Below are 20,957 nucleotides of genomic sequence, written 5' to 3' on the forward strand. Positions count from 1 at the left end.
CTGCCAAAGAAGCCTCCAGCTTTACATGAACTCTGCATGACTTCACACAGACATGACCTGATGGTGCCTTGCCTCCCTCTTTCACAAATATGGCCTCCTATCTTAGGGGTCTCGTGTTGACATTATGGTGTGAAACATCTCAGGACCCTGCTCAGTACACACACATATGCAACCCAGAATTGTAGGGGAGTAAGTACCCCTAAGGGAAAAACAGAAGTTGGTATCCATGGGAAAGTTCTTCCCCAGGTATATCCCTGGATGAATGTTGTTAAGATGTTGTCTACATAACTTCTTGAAGGATGATCTTGTGCAGTCTAGTAATCAGTTACATTTAAAAGCAGCTGGAAAGGGGTGGGAATTAACTTTATTCAAGAGCTTCCCATGTATCAAATACTGAGCTTGGCATAATGCATAAATGATCTGATGACACAGCCTCACAGTAACCATTCTGTTCCCTGCTTCACCCCTTTGATCTCATTCCTGCTCCCTAGGATTGTACTTTCTAACAAAGCAAAAGCACATGAAACTTTTCATCAGTCTCTATTTCCTGTTTTCAATTTCTGTTTTCTTAACCCAGGCTAAGACAGCTGGTACCCAGAATAGAAGGCAGATCCTAGAAAGCAGACTCCCCAGAATGGGATTTTGAAGGTAGATCACTCGATCTGATGACAATTGCTCCTGTTGCCAATAGTGGGGAAGGTGGTGATAGCCTATAGCCTATAATGTTATAAAAACACTAAGATTTTATTTTATTTTGAGATGATGTGTAGGATGAGACACTGAATATGATGGCTGTGGTACTTAAAAGGTATATGAGCATTGATAATTAGGTGGAGTGACCTTGCTTTTGTTCACTACCTTGGAAACCTTGACAATAAAGAAAATGATAGGATTGGGGAAGCTAATTACCAAGTCAAAGCATAATGTGAAAGCTAGAGGCCCTGCAAGGTAGCTTTAGGGAGACTCTCATCTCCTAAAGCTTCAGGACACATGATACTGAGTATAAAGCCCAGGATCTCATTGTACTGGTGCTATAACTGTCAAGAAGAATACATGTCCAACCTCTACTCTCTTACATTAGAGTCAAGACTCAGGCAGGAAAAGAAAGGGGTCATGAAACCTATTGGGGGCTTTTGAGTGGATAAGCCTGAGAATCTTGAGCCCTCTAATTTCACTGCTGGGGAAGAGTAAACTCTTCTTGCCTGGAGACAAGGATGATGCTTTGCAAGATGACTCTTCTCTTCAAAATCTTCAGCTATCTTTCAAACCTCCAGGGAAATCACCAGGATCACACTGAAACACAGATCAAGCAGTGAAGTACAGTCTCTGGTCTGGGAGGAGGTCACTTATAGGCTGAAGGAATTACAGGCAACAAACAGGATAAAGTGTGTAGAAATGGATCTTGGTGGGAGGGCAGCAAATAGACTAAATATGAAATATTTTTTGACTTAAATGATCTTCACTATATTCTGAAAAGGACAGAGCCCAACTGCACAATCTGTTGGGATGACTTCTTGACTCAGACGTAATAATGATCTTCATCTTCACTTCATCTTCACTTCATCTACAGTGAATTAGGTGGAGGTCTTAGAATTTCCTTCATGTGATATTGAAGAAAAGACCAAGAAAGCAGGGATATGAATGGATGTACTTTATCAAACCTGAGAATCTACCTCCTAACCATGTCCTCCAGGATGGCCCAGAGGAGAGCCCTTTCACTAAGGCAGTAAGGAACACTCAGATGAGACATGCACTAGCATCTTTGAGAAATTTAATGGTGGTGACTTTCCTCTGTGAGCTGAAATAGCTGATGGGAGAACTGCCACAGAACCTATGAAACCCAATTCCTAGCATCAATGGATTTGATAGGATAAAGGAAAGGTGAAGGCTAGGGGGCCGCACTTAACCATCAGAGGCATGGTGGATGTAATTATTGTAATGGGCAGTGAGGCCAGAGTAGAAATCGGGGTGCTTTGAACATTAGGGATCTCTGGCAATGGTGGTAAAAGATTGATAAATGTTTAATGAGCAGCTCTCTGAAAAAAATAGACAAACCTTACCTTAACATTTGCCAATTTCCATGGTGCAAGTATTCCTATAATGATCATTTTCAAGCTATCATTCTGACTTCATTCAACATCAGGTTGGGAAGAGATATGCACAATTTGTTCTTGTGAACTGATATGAGCTGACTGCAGCACACCACCAGGCAATGGCTGTGCTCCTAGAGTTCTGTATAGTATTTCTTAACTTATGTGCTAAAAAAAAAAAAAAAAAAAAAAATGTTCAAGGGTTGTTGAGCAGAAGACTGCTGGCAATCATCCAGACACCAAAATGGAAAATCATGGTCCCTACTTAATTTTTGATCAAAGACAGTATGCAGACACAGCCCACTGATTGAAAATGAGACTGGGTCTCCTAAAGTAAGGACCCTCAATGCCAGCTCAAGTATATATGGCGGATATTCCTCTGAGCCTTCCCAGTAAGAACATGTGGCTCTTTTCTAGGGTATGTGTACACCAGGGGAAGGGAAATATTCTGACTTCTTAAGAATTTTTCTATATGGGTTCTTACACCGACTCATAGCACCTGAAATATCATTATAGTCCTAATTAGAAGGAGAATTCATGGAGGCCTGGTAATAAAGATAATCCTGGCTCTAGTCCATCTCACAATAGGTCCCCTATGGCTGCAGACCCACTCTATGACTAGATCCCTGGCCTCTAAGAGTATGATTGGAAAGATGTACTTAGAAGCTCAATCGGAGAAGGACAAACATTGTATGGTCTCATTCATTTGGGGAATATAAATAATAGTGAAAGGGAATAAAGGGGAAAGGAGAAAAAATAAGTAGGAAATATCAGAAAGGGAGACAGAACATGGAAGACTCCTAACTCTGGGAAACGAACTGGGGGTGGTGGAAGGGGAGGTGGGTGGGGGGTGGGGGTGACTGGGTGACGGGCACTGAGGTGGGCACTTGATGGGATGAGTACTGGGTGTTATTCTGTATGTTGGCAAATTGAACACCAATAAAAAATAAATTTATTATTAAAAAAATAAAAAATAAAATAAAAGGGGAAAAAAAAAGATGTACTTAGAAGCTGGCAGAGTCCTCCCAATGATTCCCTGGCTATTAAGTAAGGGTCATTGTGCTAGTAATGGCCAAGTGAAAGCCTATGAAATTGACTGACTCCCCACCTTTTGCACTGACCTAAATAGTAATCAGAGGAATAGTCTAAGAGAAATTCAGAGGTTAACACCTTCAACCAAGATTTAAAAGCTGTCAGGGCAATGGGCTCATCATATCTTCATTTAATGAACCAGGGTGGTCCCTGAAAAAAATAGGTGAATATAGGCCTTTGATGGTGGTGCATAAGTAAGTGGCAGCTCCTGTCATAGTCGCTGTGCTGGATCTGATGTCTTTATTGAGGCAGACTAACACAGCCTTTGGCACTTGCTATGCAGCTATTGCACTGGCAAAAACTTAGTTCTCAATCCCTATCAATAAGAGGATGAAATCAGTTATCTGCATATGATGGAGACAGCAATATGCATTAGTTGTCTTTCTCCAGGGCTATGTTAACTCTCCATCACAGTATAACCCACTGAGATCTTGATCATCATAAAATTCCACAGAACAGTATTATGCTTCATTATTAATGATATCTTACTATCTGGACTCACAGAGCAGGAAGGGGCAACTACTCTAGATGCCTGGTAAGACATGAGCATACTAAAAGGTAAGGGATAAACCACAGGAAGATTCAAAGGCCTGACCTATTGGTAAAGTTTTATGAGTCCAATAGTTTAGGGCATATCAGGACATTCCCTCTAAGATAAAGGTCAAGTTACTGCACTTTTGCACCTCCTATCATTAAGAAAAAGGCACAGTGTTGATAGACTTCTTTGGCTTTTAGGATAGAATATGCTACACTAGGGAATAATGCTCTAACCAAAATTTCAAATGACTCAGCAGGCTGCCAGTTTCAAATAGGGCCAGCAACTAGAGAGCTCTGCAGCAACCCCAGTGGCAGAATAACCTCCCTGCCAGGGGGTATATGACTCAGCAGATCCGCTATCCATGTGGACAAGGTTGTGTCGGCAAGCTTCAATAGAAGCATTAAAGTGCTGAACCTAAGGTTCTGAAAAAAGGCCAGAAGTTTGCAGCAAGGAAACTTTATTTAAAAAATAGCCCCTGGTAAGCTACTGGGTCCTAGCAGAAACCAAATGCCTGACCATGGAATACCAAGTAATTATGGGATCTGAATTACCCATCATGAACTGAAAAGGATCATATCCACCAAGTCATGAAGTTGGGTGAGCACAGTTAACAATCAGTTGTCTAACAGAAATTAGGTTTTTAGGGATCAGGCCCAAGTAGGCTCAAAAGGCCTAAATAAATCACATGGATGTGTGGTCCAGAGTTCCTTGTCACCTACCTCTAATGCACAGATGTCCTTTCCTCAGCTCAAACCTGTGGCGTCATGGGGGTTTTCCTTATAACAGCTGATGGAGGAGGAAAGAACAGCCAAGTTCACAGATGATTCAACACAATAGTTTGGAGCCAACTGAAAAAACACCACTGCCACAGCATGGCCCCCTTCAGGGATGGCCCTGAGCGTGGCTCTGTATTGTATAATGGCAGCCAGACAGGAATGAATGAGCTGAGCAGCACAATGGGTGGACTGTATCAGATACCCTGCATGTACCACTCCAGATCCTCTGGGGTCTTATCTCCTGTCTCTTCTTTCAGTCCTTACTGTGATAACCAGCTCTGCATGAGGTTTTACTGACTTCAAGTAAATGCTACCCTACAGTATCTCAACTTATGCCTGCACCTAGAGCAGCTTGCCTCTTGTCACAGGGTTTTCTAGTTGTCCTCAAGACTTAGCATGCTGTAGGTTCCTGCTTGGCACCCTCACCTTTGAAACCCAAAAGTGTGGGTGAATAATGCTTCAAGGGGAAAATTTTAGAGGAGAAAGGAATCAGTGGATAGACTCCCATTTCTTTCCAGATTGACGATCCTAAGATATAATTTATGTAGCTTCTCGGAGAGCTGCACCATGAAATCAATCAGTCACATGCAGCAGGGACAGCCCAGTAATGCAGCCATATATTGGTATTCACTCTTTCCCTGGTTAGCTCCCATTTTCCCTCACTCCTGCTCCCTGCACTTGCATGGCCTAATAAATTAGTATTGCATAAACCTTCATCTCAGATTTCTGGAAACCCAGATGAAGATACTACTTGGCAAAATTGCCATGAAGATTAAATTTTGGAAAATAATAAAAAATCAAAGTGCTTTGCAAGCACATTATGTACTAGCACATTATGTAAATATTAGCTTATAGTTATTGGGTCTATTTCAAGTTTATGATACACGTAGAGAGGAATAGAAAAATCCATAGGCTGTAGAGCAGGTAAACACATGCTGTTTTGTCTCTACTCTCAGTCCCTTCCTTTGAATCTTAGTCAACCTGAGTTACAGAGTATTTGTCACTTTATCCACTCTTCTTAAATTTGAAGGGCCACTTCCTCCAGAAAGGCTCTAACTTTATCCAGTTCCTTTTCCAACACAGTGATAATCATCACCATCAACAACAAATATAATCTGAGACCATAGTTTTATGGAGACCCTTGTTGGATAGAACCTAGTCTTGTATATTTGATGTAAGTTCCCTGAGAATAGAATTTGTTTACCTTTTAATGTGACTCTTGGGTAGGAAAACATTAGTTATGGGCTCTCCAGGTGATTTTCCTGACACAGTGGGACTGATTCGTGCAAACCCTTCTGTTCAGTATAGTCTGGGGGACAGTACCAGCAAGACTGGGATGTGTGGTGAGAAGACTTGCATTCAGGTCCTGGATATATCACTTAAATGCTGCATGATTCTGAGCCCTACCTCCTTGTTTATCAAATAGGCATGTCGCTGTCTTAAAGCACCTTCCAAGTATTATTTTGAGGCACACGTAAAAAAAAATCTTAAAAATTTATTTTTAAACTGAAAAAGCTTTATACATCTACTAATTGGATTTATCACTGTTCTCCATGCAGACTCTGGATACAGAAAAAGAATGCTTTTTTTTCCTTTTTTTTTTTTTTTTTCCTTTTTACTTGAAGAATTTGTTTTGCAAGTCACAGAGCACAATGGGGACCTTTTCTGACATTTGACGTTAGGGCCAAGAGATTTGCCCTAAGCGCCTGGATCAAGAGATGATGAGGAGTATAGCAAATAAAGCTTTGGTCCAATATTTCATTTTAACCAAAAATAACCCGTATTTGTTAAGTATGTTAGCATTTACAAAGCACATTTCACAAAGTGTATCTCATTTCTTCCTCACAATTCTGTGAGGCCACTATAGCCTTCCCCATTTTATAGATAGGGTCTGAAACTCACTCAGTACCTCTGAGTCCTAGTGCATGCTTCTTCCCTTGAGATCTACTAGCTAAACTTGGCCTAATATATTCTATGGCTTTTGGGGGGCTGGGGGGTGTTGGTGGGGAGCATGCTGTATCCAGCTGTAGATCTGATATACTCCTGACCTTTTGGTGAAACCAGTCAGGTTGAGAGAGGAAAAATAAATTCTTAAGGTTTTCCTAAGACCCTAGTCTTGGCTGCTCTCCAACACCTTTGGGAAAACAACAAACAAACAAAAAATACACTTAATGTCCACCACTGCCTATCAAAGCTAAAATTATGGTCCTGTCCTTTTGGAAGAGCCACCAACCCAAAGAAATCAGCCAAAGTTCAAAATCTCCAGACACTTAATAGATTACTCACAGGTCAGGGAATGAGGTGAATATTCCCACCCCAACCCTATTCTGGTCACTGAGATACTTACTCAGGTGCAAAGATTTTCATCTATAAACATGGAGATTTCTGCCAGTGTTTTCCTCTTTGGGCTCTGACTGGGTCCTCAGGGCTGCAGGAGAAAGGAGTAGGTACCATTTGGAAATCACTTCTCAGGAAAAAAGAAAAAAGCAACATATGGTAAATGGAGTCAAATTCTTTTAGTGTGATTCTTTGGAGAGAAACGGGTAATTCACCAAATGCAGGGCTATCTTTGCAGCTGGCTGATGTGGTGGGACACCATGGAGTAATTGAGACTGAATTACAGAGATTTTGATTATGAGACTGGATTTTCAGTAAGGCAACCCAGCTGACACAGTCACGTGCATCTTCTCCAGGGGGAGCCAGGATAGTTTACATTGGTTCAAGTTGGCAAATGACTCTTCTTCTTCATTAGCAGCTCCAGGATAGAGTAAAATTGGTGGTGAGATTTTAATGAAGTCAAGTGTTTAGAATCCTTTAGTAAGGTCTTTGATAGTGCAAAAAACATTATCGCCCTTCAGCAGATAGGTCTTTTAGGGGTCATTCATCTATCCTCTAGATCATCCTTCTTATAGGTCTCCCCAAAGATTTACAGCAACAGGAAACACCGACTTTTCAGAGATGTTTTCTTCCCCTCCTTTCATTGAGAGTCAAAGCTATAAAGCATGAGGCAATGAGAGGGTTATCTAGAATGTGACTTTAGAGCCAGACTCTAGGACAAAGTGACAATACAGTACCAAGAACACTACCACTTGAAGGGTCAAAACAACTTTGTCTGACTGCTGCTTCCTCTCTCTTGCCTTGGTGCTCATCTGGGCACTGCTGAAAATCTGGCAGCAAGCAAATTGAGTGAGTCACTGACCATAAACCTCAAAAGCAGAAGCAGATATGGACATTGTGTTCCTGGCAATTTAGTTTTGTCCATCTATGGCTTTTGCTTTCCATGTTTCAACTGTCCTTTTAAAAAAATAGCTTTTGTTTATTTAGAAGTTATTCACTGATTACTAAAAACATGTATTTTGCTTACTTTATCTCAATAAATCCTCAATAAATCATGGTAAGTAGTGTTGTTTCCATTTTACCAAAGAAGAAGCTGAGAACATGGAGGTTAAGAAAGTTGCCCAAGTTCATACAGACAGTAAATGTAATAAAGCGGGAACTTGACCCCAGATCTGACCAACTCCATAGACTGCTCTTTACACTTAGCTACATTAGCTTCTCTGTGTCCATGATGTTTTCCAAACCTGTGACCCTGATGGACATTCAGCTTCTAGAGGTCACTGCATGTTAAATTTTGATTTGTATAATTCCTATGCAATAGGGTTTCTAATAGATATTACAGTGTTGTGATTATTTAATGAGGGCTTTGGAGTTATACATTTCAAGTTTGAAAATTATTTTTTTACTTAGTAGCTACATGACCTTGGGCAAATCATCTTTCCTCCCTGCACCACAATTTCCTTATCTGCAGAATGAGGATAATAATAATATCTATCTCATAGGACTATTGTGAAGAATAAATTATATAATGGATATAAACACTCTGCAATTTCTGACACATCACAAAGTTTCAGGGTGATAACACAAATGAGGAGGAGAAGGTTGGGCCATGGGAGATTTAAAGAAAAATAGGACTCATCTTTGTCTCCAAGAAACAGAACCAATAAGAGATAGATAGATGACAGATAGATAGACAGATGATAGTTGGATAGATAGATGAGAGAGAAAGACTGAGGAGTTGGCTCATGTGATCATGGAAGCTGAGAAGTCCAAAGTGTGCAGGGTTGACCAGCAGGCTAGAGACCCAGAGAAGAATTTGATGTAGCTAGAATCCAAAGGCAGTCTGCTCATGGAATTCCTTCTTCCTTAGGGAAAAAGTTAATCTTTTTCCTCTTAAGACCTTCAACTGATTAGATGAGACTTAGCACATTATGGAGGATCATCAGCTTTACCCACAGTCTAATGTTGAAGTGTTAATCTCATCCAGAAAGTACCTTCACTGAAACCTTTAAGCCAGTATTTGACTAAATATCCAGGTTCCACAGCCAAACCAAGTTGACACATAGAATTAGCCATCATATCTAGCCCTGGCTTTCCAAGTTAAATGCACTCATTGTCCAACCAGAACCTATCAGGTGAGGACCTGATAGGACCAGGTGAGCCTATCAGGTGAGGACTCATTGTCCAACCAGAGCCTATCAGGTCTTTCCCATCTAAGCAGAGATGAATAAATACTCTCAACAACTTGACCTTGGAGCAGCCAGGGGTAGAAAGAAGGAGGGAGATGGGATGCAGTCTGGTCTTTAATGGCACAGTGACCAATATTCTCATGCTTCTTTCCTTGTCTGGGGCTCCTTCTTTCTTCCCAGTCTTTTAGCAATGTCACCAAGCAAACGAACTCTGCAGGAAAGGGCAGGGGCTAGCTGAGTTATAAGGCGGAGGAGCTACCACACTTTTGTCAATCTGTCACTAAGACATGTAAGAGAGACCAGCCCCCTCTACCTCACTCTCTCACCTCCATCTGCCCAAAAAAGAATGACCTGGGTATATGAATAGAAATCTCCTGAGGGAACTCCAATGTTATCCATGGGGATAGTATTATGAAACAAAGAACTCTTTACAGGTTCAAGTGATGGTCTACCCATAACAAAATGAACCTTAAGGGAAATAAATGTATAGTCCTTCATTTAGGTCCAAAACAAAACAACATAAAATAAAACATCTACCAAGAAGGATTCAAGGCAACATTCCAGTTTAAAACTGTACCTGACTAACATTTCCCAATGAAGTCTTTATCAACTTGCCCACTAAAATACCCACAGAGAGGTACCTGGATGGCACAGTTGAATATCTGACTCTTGGTTTTGGCTCAAGTTGTGATCTCGGGGTCATGAGATTGAGCCCGGAGTTGGGCTCCACTTTCAGTGGGGAATCTGCTTAAGCCTCTCCCTCTCCCTCTGCCTCATTCCTCTGCTCTCTGTAAAATAAATAAATAAATAAACCAATCTTTAATATAAAATAAAATGAAATAGATAATGATAAAAATTAATAACGTTGAAAATGAAGCCTGATGGATGACTGAATGGCAGGACCTGAAGGGAATCTCTGTTTTCTAAGAGACAAGCAGAATGGGAATGAAAAACCCTTTCTGAGTTTAATCTCACAACACATGGGGACTTTGCCTCATGTGGCAGAGCCTGCTGGTGCTCCTCACTTCTTCCTGGACCCAAAGATAGACTGTATTTTACAGCCTTCCTTACAGTTGGGTGCACCCACATGCCTGAGTTTTGGTCAGTGGAATATGAGCAGTGATTGGGCTACCTCCAGGACTGGCTCATATAAACCTCCCAAGTACAATCCTCTGTGCACTTTCTCTATCCTCCAATTGAAAAGAGAGGGTCCTAAAAGTATAGAGGAGGGTGGAGACATGAAATGGGAGTAGGGGAACTAGCCCTTTGCCCTACTTCCCAAAACCAATACTGGGAGGTGGGTGAAAAATGATTTTTTATTATGTTAAACTGATATTTTGGAGTTATTTGTTATAGAATGTAGACTGATAGTCTGATACACTTACAAAGTGGAGATGATATAAACTGTTTGAAAGACCTTGCTTTGCTCAAGGTGAGCAGGAGTGCATGTCTGATAGGGAGCCCAAGGTACAAGAAAAAAGGAACATCATCCAGAAGACACATAAAGGCATGCTGGTGAACACATGCAGAGCTCTGAGACCCAGGTGCAGGGTGGGGAGGACAAGGCAAAAGTAGATCCATTATTTTTCTGTTAGAAATGTGATAAAACTATCAAATGTACATTAAGCCATTTGTGAAAGAAAATTAATGATTTAGGACTACATTTAATTTGTAATTATATAAGACTTAATGATCTTTTCAATGGGACAGAAAATTAAAAGCTACCATTGCCATATCCAAATATTTGTGCCACAACCAAACATTTAGTCACTCTGCTTCTACATCTCTGAAAATGATATACTACAGGACCCAGAGGAAAAGTTCCAGAAATGATCTGACATTTTGCACAGAACAGAAATTTTGAACAGAAATCACTACACAGTAAAGTAATGAAAATATAATATACCTTGGAGGTAGTAAAAAGAATTTTTTTCCCTAGTAGAAAGCAGAGTCAGTAATTAGAAGGACAAATTTGAGAAACTCCCAGAATTTCTCCCAGAATGCAAGGGCAAAGAGATGATAGCAAGAGGAATAAAGATGACCATGGCAGGCATGGTGAAATGAATGGGGGAAAGAGTAAGATTGTTAGAACTTTAGTCTTAAACAGGGGGCACCCAAACTTAGTTTTGTTGTTGACTCAAAACATTCAGTGAAATGCAAAAGTAAAAAGTAAAAAAAAAAAAATTAAAAGATAATTTTCAGAAATTTAATAAGAGTATTCAACGTGGTACCTATGCTCTTAGACACCAGAGATGATTTTTTTTTTTAAAAGCAAAGGGGAAAATAAAGAATACCAAAAGAGAGGAAAAGAAGTCATAAACAACTAATGCATACACGGTGGATGTTCGTTTTTCCTGACTGCTCAGCATCTGGCTGGGCTCTGGCTCCTAGGTTAAAAGCTGAGGTGTCAGATCCCTCTCTCCCTGGTATCAGCCAGCCTTGAATCTTGGGCTCAGCCAGTCTGATGCTCCCATCTGTGGCTCTGAAAGTTGAGGAGTGGCACAAAGTTTCTACAGCAATGGCAGCCATGCAATGGCTATGCAGTCAAAGTGACCAGAAACAGGGCAGTTTGGGGGTGGCAGTAAGAAAGGTCCAGCTGCAGTGTCCTTGCATGTCCCCGGGGCATGCCCTCATGATCTCAGCTCTGTCCTACCTTCCATAGTTCCTGCTTGTCCTCCAAGCCTGTTCCTGATCTTCCCAGTCAGGACAATATGTACCTTTTCTGCTATGTTAGGTTCTATTTCTGTTGTGGACAAACAGGAGCCTAAGTGCTGTAGCATAAAACAAAATGATAGATGTCACCAAAATAGAAATACATAGATTTAAAAAATTGCTTTCAAAAGACAAAAACATCTCAAGTTGAATTTAAAATATTTAAACTCAGGGTGCCTGGGTGGCTTAGTCATTAAACTGCTGACTCTTGGTTTCCACTCCAGTCATGATCTCAGGGTCAGGCTCCACACGAGGCAGGGAGTCTACCTCAGGATTGTCTCTCTTCTTCTGCCCTTTCCTCCCTTTTCTTATCCTCCCCACCTCTCAAATAAATAAATAAATCTTTAAAATATTTAAACTCAAGAGAAATACCTCAAACAAAACAGCTCTGAAAGATTAAAAGTAAAAGGGTTGGTGAAGATATGTCCAGTAAGTGCCAATTAAAAAAAGCAAAGGAGAGATGTTAATACAAGTGAAAGCTGAATTTAAGAAAAAGGATTTAAAGGGCCCCAGAGGTTACGTTTATATTTATTTTTCATCGCACAAGTTATTATTAGGAGAATAAATTATTATAAAAATTAAATCGAGACAGAAATATATGGAATAAAATGTGAAAGTGTTTCCTTCATCTCTCCCACTATTACTCCATCCCTGAGAGGTAACTTCTGTTGTGTACCTGGTGGTATATTTGCAGATCCTTTCTTTTAAAGATTTTATTTATGTATCTTATTTTAGAGAAAGGGGGCATGTGAGAACAGGGGTAGAAGCAGAGGGAGAGGAAGAGAGAGACTCTCAAGCAGACTCCCTCCTAGGCCAGAGCCCCACAGTCGGGGTTTGGGGGGAGTAGTGGGGCTCAAACTCACAACCCTGAGATCGTGACCTGAGCTGAAGCCGAGAGTCAGATGCCCCTATTTGTAGATCTTTATGCACATGTCTGCTTCCATATTCACAGAGACGAATTGGGGATTTTGTTAAGTCATAGTTGTGGTAGCTGGGGGGCACCCCTGAGAGCAGACGACAGCCTTCCGGTATAGCACCTGCAGGCTGCTGCAGTGTCTGAGCCAAGGTCAAGCTCTCCCTGGGCAGTGAGCAGCTGGTCATTCAGCACAGAGGGAGTGCCCAGGCTTGGCCATTTCTGCCCAGCGTGGGGCTCCTTCAGGAACAATGTGCACTGGATCTCCCACTGCACTGGCCAAGTCTGTCGGAGTGGCCGCGCAGTCCCAGGCTCCTCTCAGCCAATCTGCCTCCTTCCCGCCCTGTTTTATGGTGTCAGCTATGCATCTTGGTTTGGATTTCCCTGCTGACTTTAGGTCTCTGCCTTTCACGGGCATACCTCCAATTAACCTCTTGGACTTCTCAGCCTGTTTTGGCACCCAAATGATGCAGCTGATTCCAAAAGTCGCCTAAGAGAACTGGGGCAGAGATGGGGCTCAGAGATTGGATCATTCTCTGCTCACGGGAAGGGAGGATCCTGTTGGGTGGTAGCTGAGCCATGGGTAAGTCCCTGGCACAAGTCAGTGGTTTTGTTGATAAAAATTTTACAGTGGTGACTTGGGAAAACATTCTGGGGGAGGGAACATCCCAGTATTTAAAGGGTATGGGGAACAAAACATACAAGGACAATGGGTTTGGCTGGTTAATACAAAGCTGCATTGATGTCCTAGAGCAGCATACGACGCATCTGTGCAACTTACAGTTAAGTTTGAAAACCAGGACCTTTTTTTTTTTGATAGGGCCCCTTTATCTCTTGCAGTGGAAGAGTAGACACAACTTGGTATCTCATAGTGAGAGTCATGGAGCTTTCAACACTGAAATGATTTAATGGCTCAGCCAAGGGGATTCTGTTATGCTCAGGTTAAGGCCCTTACTAGAAAAACCTAAGATCCTAAAAAATGGGATGGGGCATCTGGGTGGAGACCTGAGAGGACTGTGTCCTGCAGCCTCCCCTAGACCTTTCCCTATTAAGAGCTGGGACTTGGTCCACATGGAAAGATACTGCAGAGGCCTCTCTCATACAAGGAAACAGGGCAACACTTCAGGAGCTGTCCCTACCTCCTTCTAGCTGCCATTTTGATAACTAGGGGCAAATCTCAGCATGACAAACTAGGGAAGAGCTGAACCCAAAAGGGGAAGAAAGAGATTGCATTCTGAAGCAGCTATAAGAATTAGCTAACGCATTCAGTCATGAGCCAAGGAAGTACCCACAGGACTGCATTTGTAGGATACATGTTCAAGAGGACACAGGACTTGATAAACCAGGATTCATTAACTTTGGGACACTCTCTCACAAAATAAAATTTAGCACCCTTGTAAGGACTCCAGGAAATGGACGAACTATCTACCAGGGTGGATCTTAGAAGCTTAGAGAAAAGTGAAGGCCCATGCTGAGCAAATTTGAAATGCATAAATTGCTGTGGCAGATGGGGACAAGGATAAAAGGCTTAGGGAATTGAGGCCAGAAGATCCAGTTAAGGATTATGTGACTTGGGAGGCTCAGGCCATCGGGAGGGCACTGATGAGAGGGTGCCTGAATCACTCCAGTTCAGCTGTGGCTTCTCTGCAGGCCAGGGTTAATGGTAGGAGACATGGTGACAGAGCTTGGCTGATTGGCAATGAGGATGATGCCCTCCCAGTATGCTCAATCCTAGCAATAGCAGTCAGGCGACAGCCTTTAACTACCAGAAGCCAGAAAGTTGCAATTACTGTAATGACTGGCAAAGTCAGGGTGACAGCCAAGAGATCCTGACCTGTAGAGAATTATGGAGATGGTTAACAGAATACGGTGTTCCTCAGGGCAAAACAGATGGGCAGCCAATAAGGGCTCTGCTTAAAATATGCAGTCAGAAGAAGGCAAGAATATATTATCAGGAGAAGGAGGTCAGTTGCTCCAATAAAAAGTCATGATCCCTTGCAGAGCCTATTTTCAGATCTGGAAATCTTCTGATGATGGCTGGGTCCCCAGGACGAAGGAACCTGAATCACTATGGCAGGTATATGCTGTAAAGGCTCCCCAAAGGGATCCACAGACGTCACTTGAGTATCTGCACACTGGAAAAAGATAAATACCCATTTTGAGGACTATCGGACACTAGGTCCAAGTTAACATTGACACCCAGACCTACACCTTCCTCCTGCTTCCTGTAAGAGTGGGGGCACGGAGGAGCCGGGTAATAACTGTGGCCTGATCAAAGTCTGCTTCTAGCCGTCCACTGGGTCTGTGGACCCAACTGTGGTCATTTCCCTGTTCTCTAATGTATAATCAGGATTGGTGTGACCAGCAGTTGATGTAAACACCACAGTGGGTCCTTGGCCTGTGGGGCAAAAGCTAACATCACAGAAAGACTAAGTGGAAGTCTATGATTATCCCCTTTTTGGCCAAATAGGGGCTGGAAGTCCCTTTCGTATCTTTATGTAGTTCTCTAGTCTGACTCCCGTAGAAACTGGATATATTCTGGAGCATGACTATGGACTCCCACAGTCTCAACCAAGTGGGAGTCCCAGTCCCCGCTGCCATGTCAAATGTAGCATCTCAGGCACACAGTGTGCTCCCCCTGACTTGACAAATGTATTCTTTTCCGTCCTAACCAAAAACAGTTCACGCTCACATGGAACAGATTACATTCATTTCATTTTCAGGTTTGCCCCTCGGCTATTTTGCTCTACTACCTTCTGTCATAATCTAGTCTAAGGAGAACTGAAACATCTGGTCATCCCACAGAACATCACATCGATCCATTACGTGAATGACATCATGCTGACTAGTCCATATGAGCAAGAGGTGGTGAGGACACAGGAGGCCTTGGTTAGTCACATGTGCTCCAGAGGATGGAAGACAGACCCAAGGGAGATCCAGTAATAGATTTACTCATGCTAATAGTCAACATAATAGTTGATTGATTAGATGGAGCCCCTGTTTGTTTCAGAAACAAAGTGAAAGTTCCACTATTATTTATTGCTGCTTGGATAGCCCTACCTGATTAAATAAGACATGATGTCCGAATAATAACAAAAATAACTAAAATTTTATTGCACACTCAGTATACTCCAGGCACTGCTTCCAGTGCTTCTTGGGTTTTCACTTAATTCACATAATAGCCCTTTGGTTGTTGGTACCATTTGGGGTGTACCATTATCATGCCCATTCTACAGATACGGAAACAGTCACTGAAAGGTTAAAAATTTTACCAAGGTAGATAAAAGTAGTAACTATTGAAAAGCAAGAATGTGATTATCACAATTTGTAGATTGCCTTCCTGAAAAGCCCTGAGAATTCACTGGAAACCATTAGAAAAGTACTATTAATAACAAAGCATCCCCTCTCCGGCCTGCTCTGCTCCCTCTTCTCTGGGACACCGCAAGAGTCATCTGGCAAGGCAGATGTTTAATTTTGTCCTGGCAAGAGGGTATGGTGTCTGTTTTCCCCATTTACTCATCTTAATCTTTAATTGCCACCTGTCCTCCCCAAGCACTTGGGCTCATTTTTACTTTGCTCCCACTTACAATCAAGGGTTGAGCCCTGAAGACATCTGGAGTCTTAAAACCCAGTAATGATAAGCAGAAACAAACACAAAGCAAGAAAATCCTTTAGAAATCTCTGACCATAGTGAATGTGCATCTGTAAGACCCTGAAAGCTCCAGTCGTGAGGCTTACTAGCAGTGGAGGGGGGGAGGCAGGGCTGGCAGAAGCGAGTCCTTCTTTAAGACCCACACTCGGATTCCAGTATTGACTGGGGCTGTCCATGGGTTGGCCCTGGGTCACAGTGCCAGCATCTGTGAGTTCTCTCAGGACCAGGGCCCCACAGCCTGCCTGGGAAGGATGCCTGCTGGGGCAGCCTAGAAAGGGCTTGAGGCCAGCTGGATCATCACCAGGACTCTGTATGCCTATGGAGGCAGTTGCAGCAGATAAGGAGAAGAAGGAATAAAGGAAAGAGCAGAGTAACTAAAGCTGGCCCTATAAAGATAAAAAAAATCACTATCCAAAGGACATGAGGCCTTGTCCGGTAAAATGACCCCCAACCATTCAGGAAACAGCATGGCACAGTGGGAGAAATATTGCACCAAGTTCCAAAGGCTGTCACTCACGTCCTCCCACAGCCACTACCAGCCAAGGTTCCTCTGGTGAAGCACTTTATCTTCTAGGTCTGCTCAGGATCTCAGGCCGTCGCTGCTAGAAGGGATGTGAGGGCTCTATTTCCACACCTTCGTTTCAATACACGAACTCCTTCAAGTTCCCAGGCTTCTTGGGGACATGAGGCCCCAGCAGCAGTCTGAGGTTTCAGGCCCTGCGCTCTCTGATTCTCTGCTATAGGGTTTACCCTGTCTACTCTGCGGAGAACACCCTCTAAACCACAGATCCCGAGAGAAGCAACTCCTCCCCTGCATCCAACAGTGGGCATTTGAGAAAAGCATGTGAGGTCTGTAAAAGGAGCATGGCCACTCCTTTCCTGTCTCCCACAGTGGTAATGAGTATGAAAGAAGAAGATATGAAAGTGCCTTGTGAACCTCAAAGTGTGCACACAGGTGGGAGGCTTGTTATCATCACCCTATTTCTTAAGACCACCTCCATTCCTCCCCTCTTGAGCTGAGCCCTCAACCAGTAGGCACAATGGTGCCTTCCTCAGTGGTCCTTGTGAGGATTATGGGAGATACTGGGTGGTGAGCATGTGTAAGGATTTACCCGAACGTAACAACTGGGAGAACCTGGTGGTTCCGTTTGCAGAGGCTATTTGTGCAATGAGTGACCAATCTTTAGGGGTTCTGGAGGAGTACTGGGCCTCTCTGCAGGAAGCTGCATTCATCAGGCTGGTCCAGATGTTTAAAAGAGCCATCACTGCTCAGCTGCATGACTGGACTGAAAGCTCTGAGAACAATTATCATGTTAAGGCTCTCTTAGAAATACTGAAAAAGCTGCATAGGGTAAACCAGGCTAAGTGTCAACTGCCTGAAAATACTTTCAAAGTAAACGAGCTTATGCACTGGCTTGATTTTTATGGGGATGCATATAGAAGATCCTCTTGGAAAGTTTAACTCCGTAAGTATGGACACTTCAGTTGGCACTCAGTATCCTGTCATATTCAGTCATTTTCCATTTATCTTTAATATTCTGTCAAAAATCAAACTACTGTATGCAGATTCACTTTTAAAAATACAGGAGAAGAAATTTAGAGCTTGCATGTGGTTGGCTGGAATTACGGAACAAGGAGGGTCCAAATTAGCTTTGCTGCCCACTTTTAATCTAACAGTCAGAAGGAGTCACTTGATTGAGGATGTTTTGAATCACCTAAATCAATTTGAGAATGAAGATCTGAGGAGGGAGTTAATGGTATCATTTAGTGAAGAAATTGGACATGACTCTGGAGGAGTCAAGGTAGAGTTTTTCCACTGTGTGTTTGAGGAGATGACCCGGCCAGAATATGGGATGTTCACATACCCTGAGGATGCTTCCTACATGTGGTTTCCCGTCACACCTAAATTTGAGAAGAGATACTTCTTCTTTGGTGTTCTGTGTGGATTTTCCTTAATCAATTTCAATGTTGCCAACATCCCTTTCCCACTTGCCCTGTTTAAGAAACTTTTGGACCGGACTCCATCACTGGAAGACTTAAAAGAACTTAGTCCTGTTTTGGGAAAGAGTTTGCAGACACTTCTGGATGATGAAGGTGATGACTTTTGAGAAGTATTTTTAATCTATTTTAATGTGCATTGGGACAAAAATGATGTAGACTTAATCCCTAATGGAAGTGGCATCATTGTTGACCAGACCAACAAGAGAGACTATGTTTCTAAGTATGTCAATTACATCTTCAACATCTCTGTGAAGGCAGTTTATGAGGAATTTCAAAGAGGATTTTACAAAGTGTGTGACAAGGATATTATTGAATTTTTCCATCCCGAAGAACTAAAGGATGTGGTTATTGGAAATACAGATTATGACTGGGAAACATTTGAAAAGAATGCACATTATGAAGAAGGATATGATAATTAACATCCCACCATAGTGATGTTTTAGAAGGCTTTACACAAGTTGACTTTAGAACTTGTGTTTCTTACAGGAACTGACAGAATTCAAGTTAAAGGCTTAAAGAACATGAAAATAACATTCTGCTGTCCTGAAAATGTGAATGAAAAAGATCCCATAAGAGCACAGACCTGTATTAGTGTCCTCTACCTTCCTAAATATCCTACGATGGAAAGAGTGGAAGAAGCCCTTCAGGTAGCCATCAACAACAGCAGAGGCTTTGGCTGATCCTGCCTCACACACATCCTTTACCTCTTTTCGGGAATCTTTTCAAAAATAAAAGTAAGAACGCAAAGATTAGTGTAAAAAAAAGAAAAGACATTATGGTAATGATTGTTAATTTGTTGTCTAACCATTTTGTTATACATACATCAAATCATTAGGTTGCACACCTGAAACCAGTAGGTTATCAATTATATCACAAACTAGATGAGAAAGACTGCACTGTTTATCAGAAGGTAACAGTAGGGGGGATCCCTGGGTGGCTCAGTGGTTTAGCGCCTGCCTTTGGCCCAGGGCACGATCCTGGGGTCCCGGGATCAAGTTCCATGTCGGGCTCCTGGCATGGAGCCTGCTTCTCCCTCCTCTTGTGTCTCTGCCTCTCTCTCTCTCTCTCTCTATGTCTTAGGCTCTGGAGCCCCAGCTGAGGGGGGCCAATAAATATTAGGCAAGACCAGGACCAGTAATAGCATCCCAAGGGCTCAGGTCTCCGTTGCCCCCTGCCCACCAACATTCCTTCTCTTTTTTTTTTTTTTTTAATTTATTTATTTATTTATTTATGATAGTCACACAGAGAGAGAGAGAGAGGCAGAGACACAAGCAGAGGGAGAAGCAGGCTCCATGCACCGGGAGCCTGACGTGGGATTCGATCCCGGGTCTCCAGGATCGTGCCCTGAGCCAAAGACAGGCGCCAAACCGCTGCGCCACCCAGGGATCCCCCAACATTCCTTCTCATTCCTCCACTCGGCCAAAGGCATTTTCAATTAGACCCACTGCGTCCTGGAAATCCTTGTCTCGCTACCACTTTTCCTTCCCTCTCCTTAACATCTTTCTATATCCACACATGTGTTCCCAACTTAGGAGGTGCCACATGCTTTGCTTTGGGATTATGTGAACTTAAGGGAGGGGCCCTTAAGAAGGAATCAGGGTCACTCACCCATTTGTCAGGTCCCTGGGGAGTGTTTCAACAGGTCAAGCCATGACTGTACCCTCCACATCTTCCCATCCCTTCCAAAACCATATCAGTACATTTCACACTCAGCCTATGACTGGAAGAATCTAGAGGTTGTGAACCATGCTTATCAGGGAAACAAAGGCAGAGTGAGGCAGTAAATAGTGAGAGAGAGGGAATGAATAAACACAAACAAGATGGAAGATTCTTTCCTTAACTGTGAAATGCCACTGCTTCCTGGGCCCCATGGGCCCCTTCTAACTAGGAGTGGGGAACAAAGGAAACCCTCACCCTGTGCCTTGATAAGCAGGGGCAGGAGGTAGCAAAGGCACAGTCTAGGAACCCCATGAAGTAGGAATGCCAACCCAGAAGCAGAAGCAGTTGACCTTATAAAGAAGCTGGCTGGGCTTGGAGCTCTCCGGGTTCTGACCAGGAAGCCCCCATCCATTTTCAGGTTTTGGGGGTGGTGGCAGGAGCCAGGAGAGGAAGGCAGCCATAAAGGGCTGAGCCAAGACAGGGGGGAACAGGTATACAGGGAGGGCATAGTCTCTGACAGTTAGCTCAGAGGGTGGGGAGCAAGGCCGAAGGCTGACTATGGGAAGCTCCCACTCCAGCTGCCTCCCTGTGTGCTGCTGGCGTATCTTTAAGTTCCCAGCAATGCCTCCTGCTGGGACAAATTCAGCAGATTAACACCTGAATTATGACACCTGAAGATGACTCACTTCATAGGAGACCAGAGAGTTGGGCAACCACTAAGTTCATGGATATGGGGAGCAGAGATGGAGGGCAGGGAAGCTTTTCTCCACAATCTGTCTTCACCTTAGAGCCAGTCTCTGAGGAGCCTGTGCCAGCCTGAAGATACGTAATGTCCCATATCATTCCCTTGGTTTTGGATCATCCATACATGGCTTTGTCCTGTGTTCTCTTTGCCTAGCTCTCTTGCAGACTCCATTTCTGCTGGGCACCCTCCAAACAAAGCTGAGCATTTGCACTTTCTTGGCTGGGGGTCCACAGGCCCTGAACTCTGCTTCCTA

General features: G+C 43.0%; 1 long non-coding RNA gene and 1 pseudogene across 2 annotated transcripts; one reads left to right on the top strand and one right to left on the bottom strand.

The window, feature by feature from the left end:
- Positions 1–1,201: 1,201 nt before the first annotated feature.
- LOC140600606 (uncharacterized) lies at positions 1,202–14,766 on the bottom strand. 2 transcript variants are annotated; one of them, XR_012003794.1, is made up of 7 exons: positions 14,482–14,766; positions 11,676–11,793; positions 9,664–9,810; positions 6,844–6,924; positions 4,440–4,506; positions 2,061–2,258; positions 1,202–1,293 (listed from the first exon to the last, which is right to left on the bottom strand). It is a non-coding gene; the product is annotated as an uncharacterized lncRNA (long non-coding RNA). The 2 variants fall into 2 exon arrangements; XR_012003795.1 differs by lacking the exons at positions 9,664–9,810; positions 11,676–11,793; positions 14,482–14,766 and adding an exon at positions 9,084–9,198.
- A 2,629-nt stretch (positions 14,767–17,395) lies between these two features.
- Positions 17,396–19,047, top strand: LOC140601882 (E3 ISG15--protein ligase HERC5 pseudogene; annotated as a pseudogene).
- Positions 19,048–20,957: the final 1,910 nt, after the last annotated feature.

This window comes from Canis lupus, chromosome 12, assembly GCF_048164855.1.
Source record: "Canis lupus baileyi chromosome 12, mCanLup2.hap1, whole genome shotgun sequence".
NCBI lineage: Eukaryota > Metazoa > Chordata > Mammalia > Carnivora > Canidae > Canis > Canis lupus.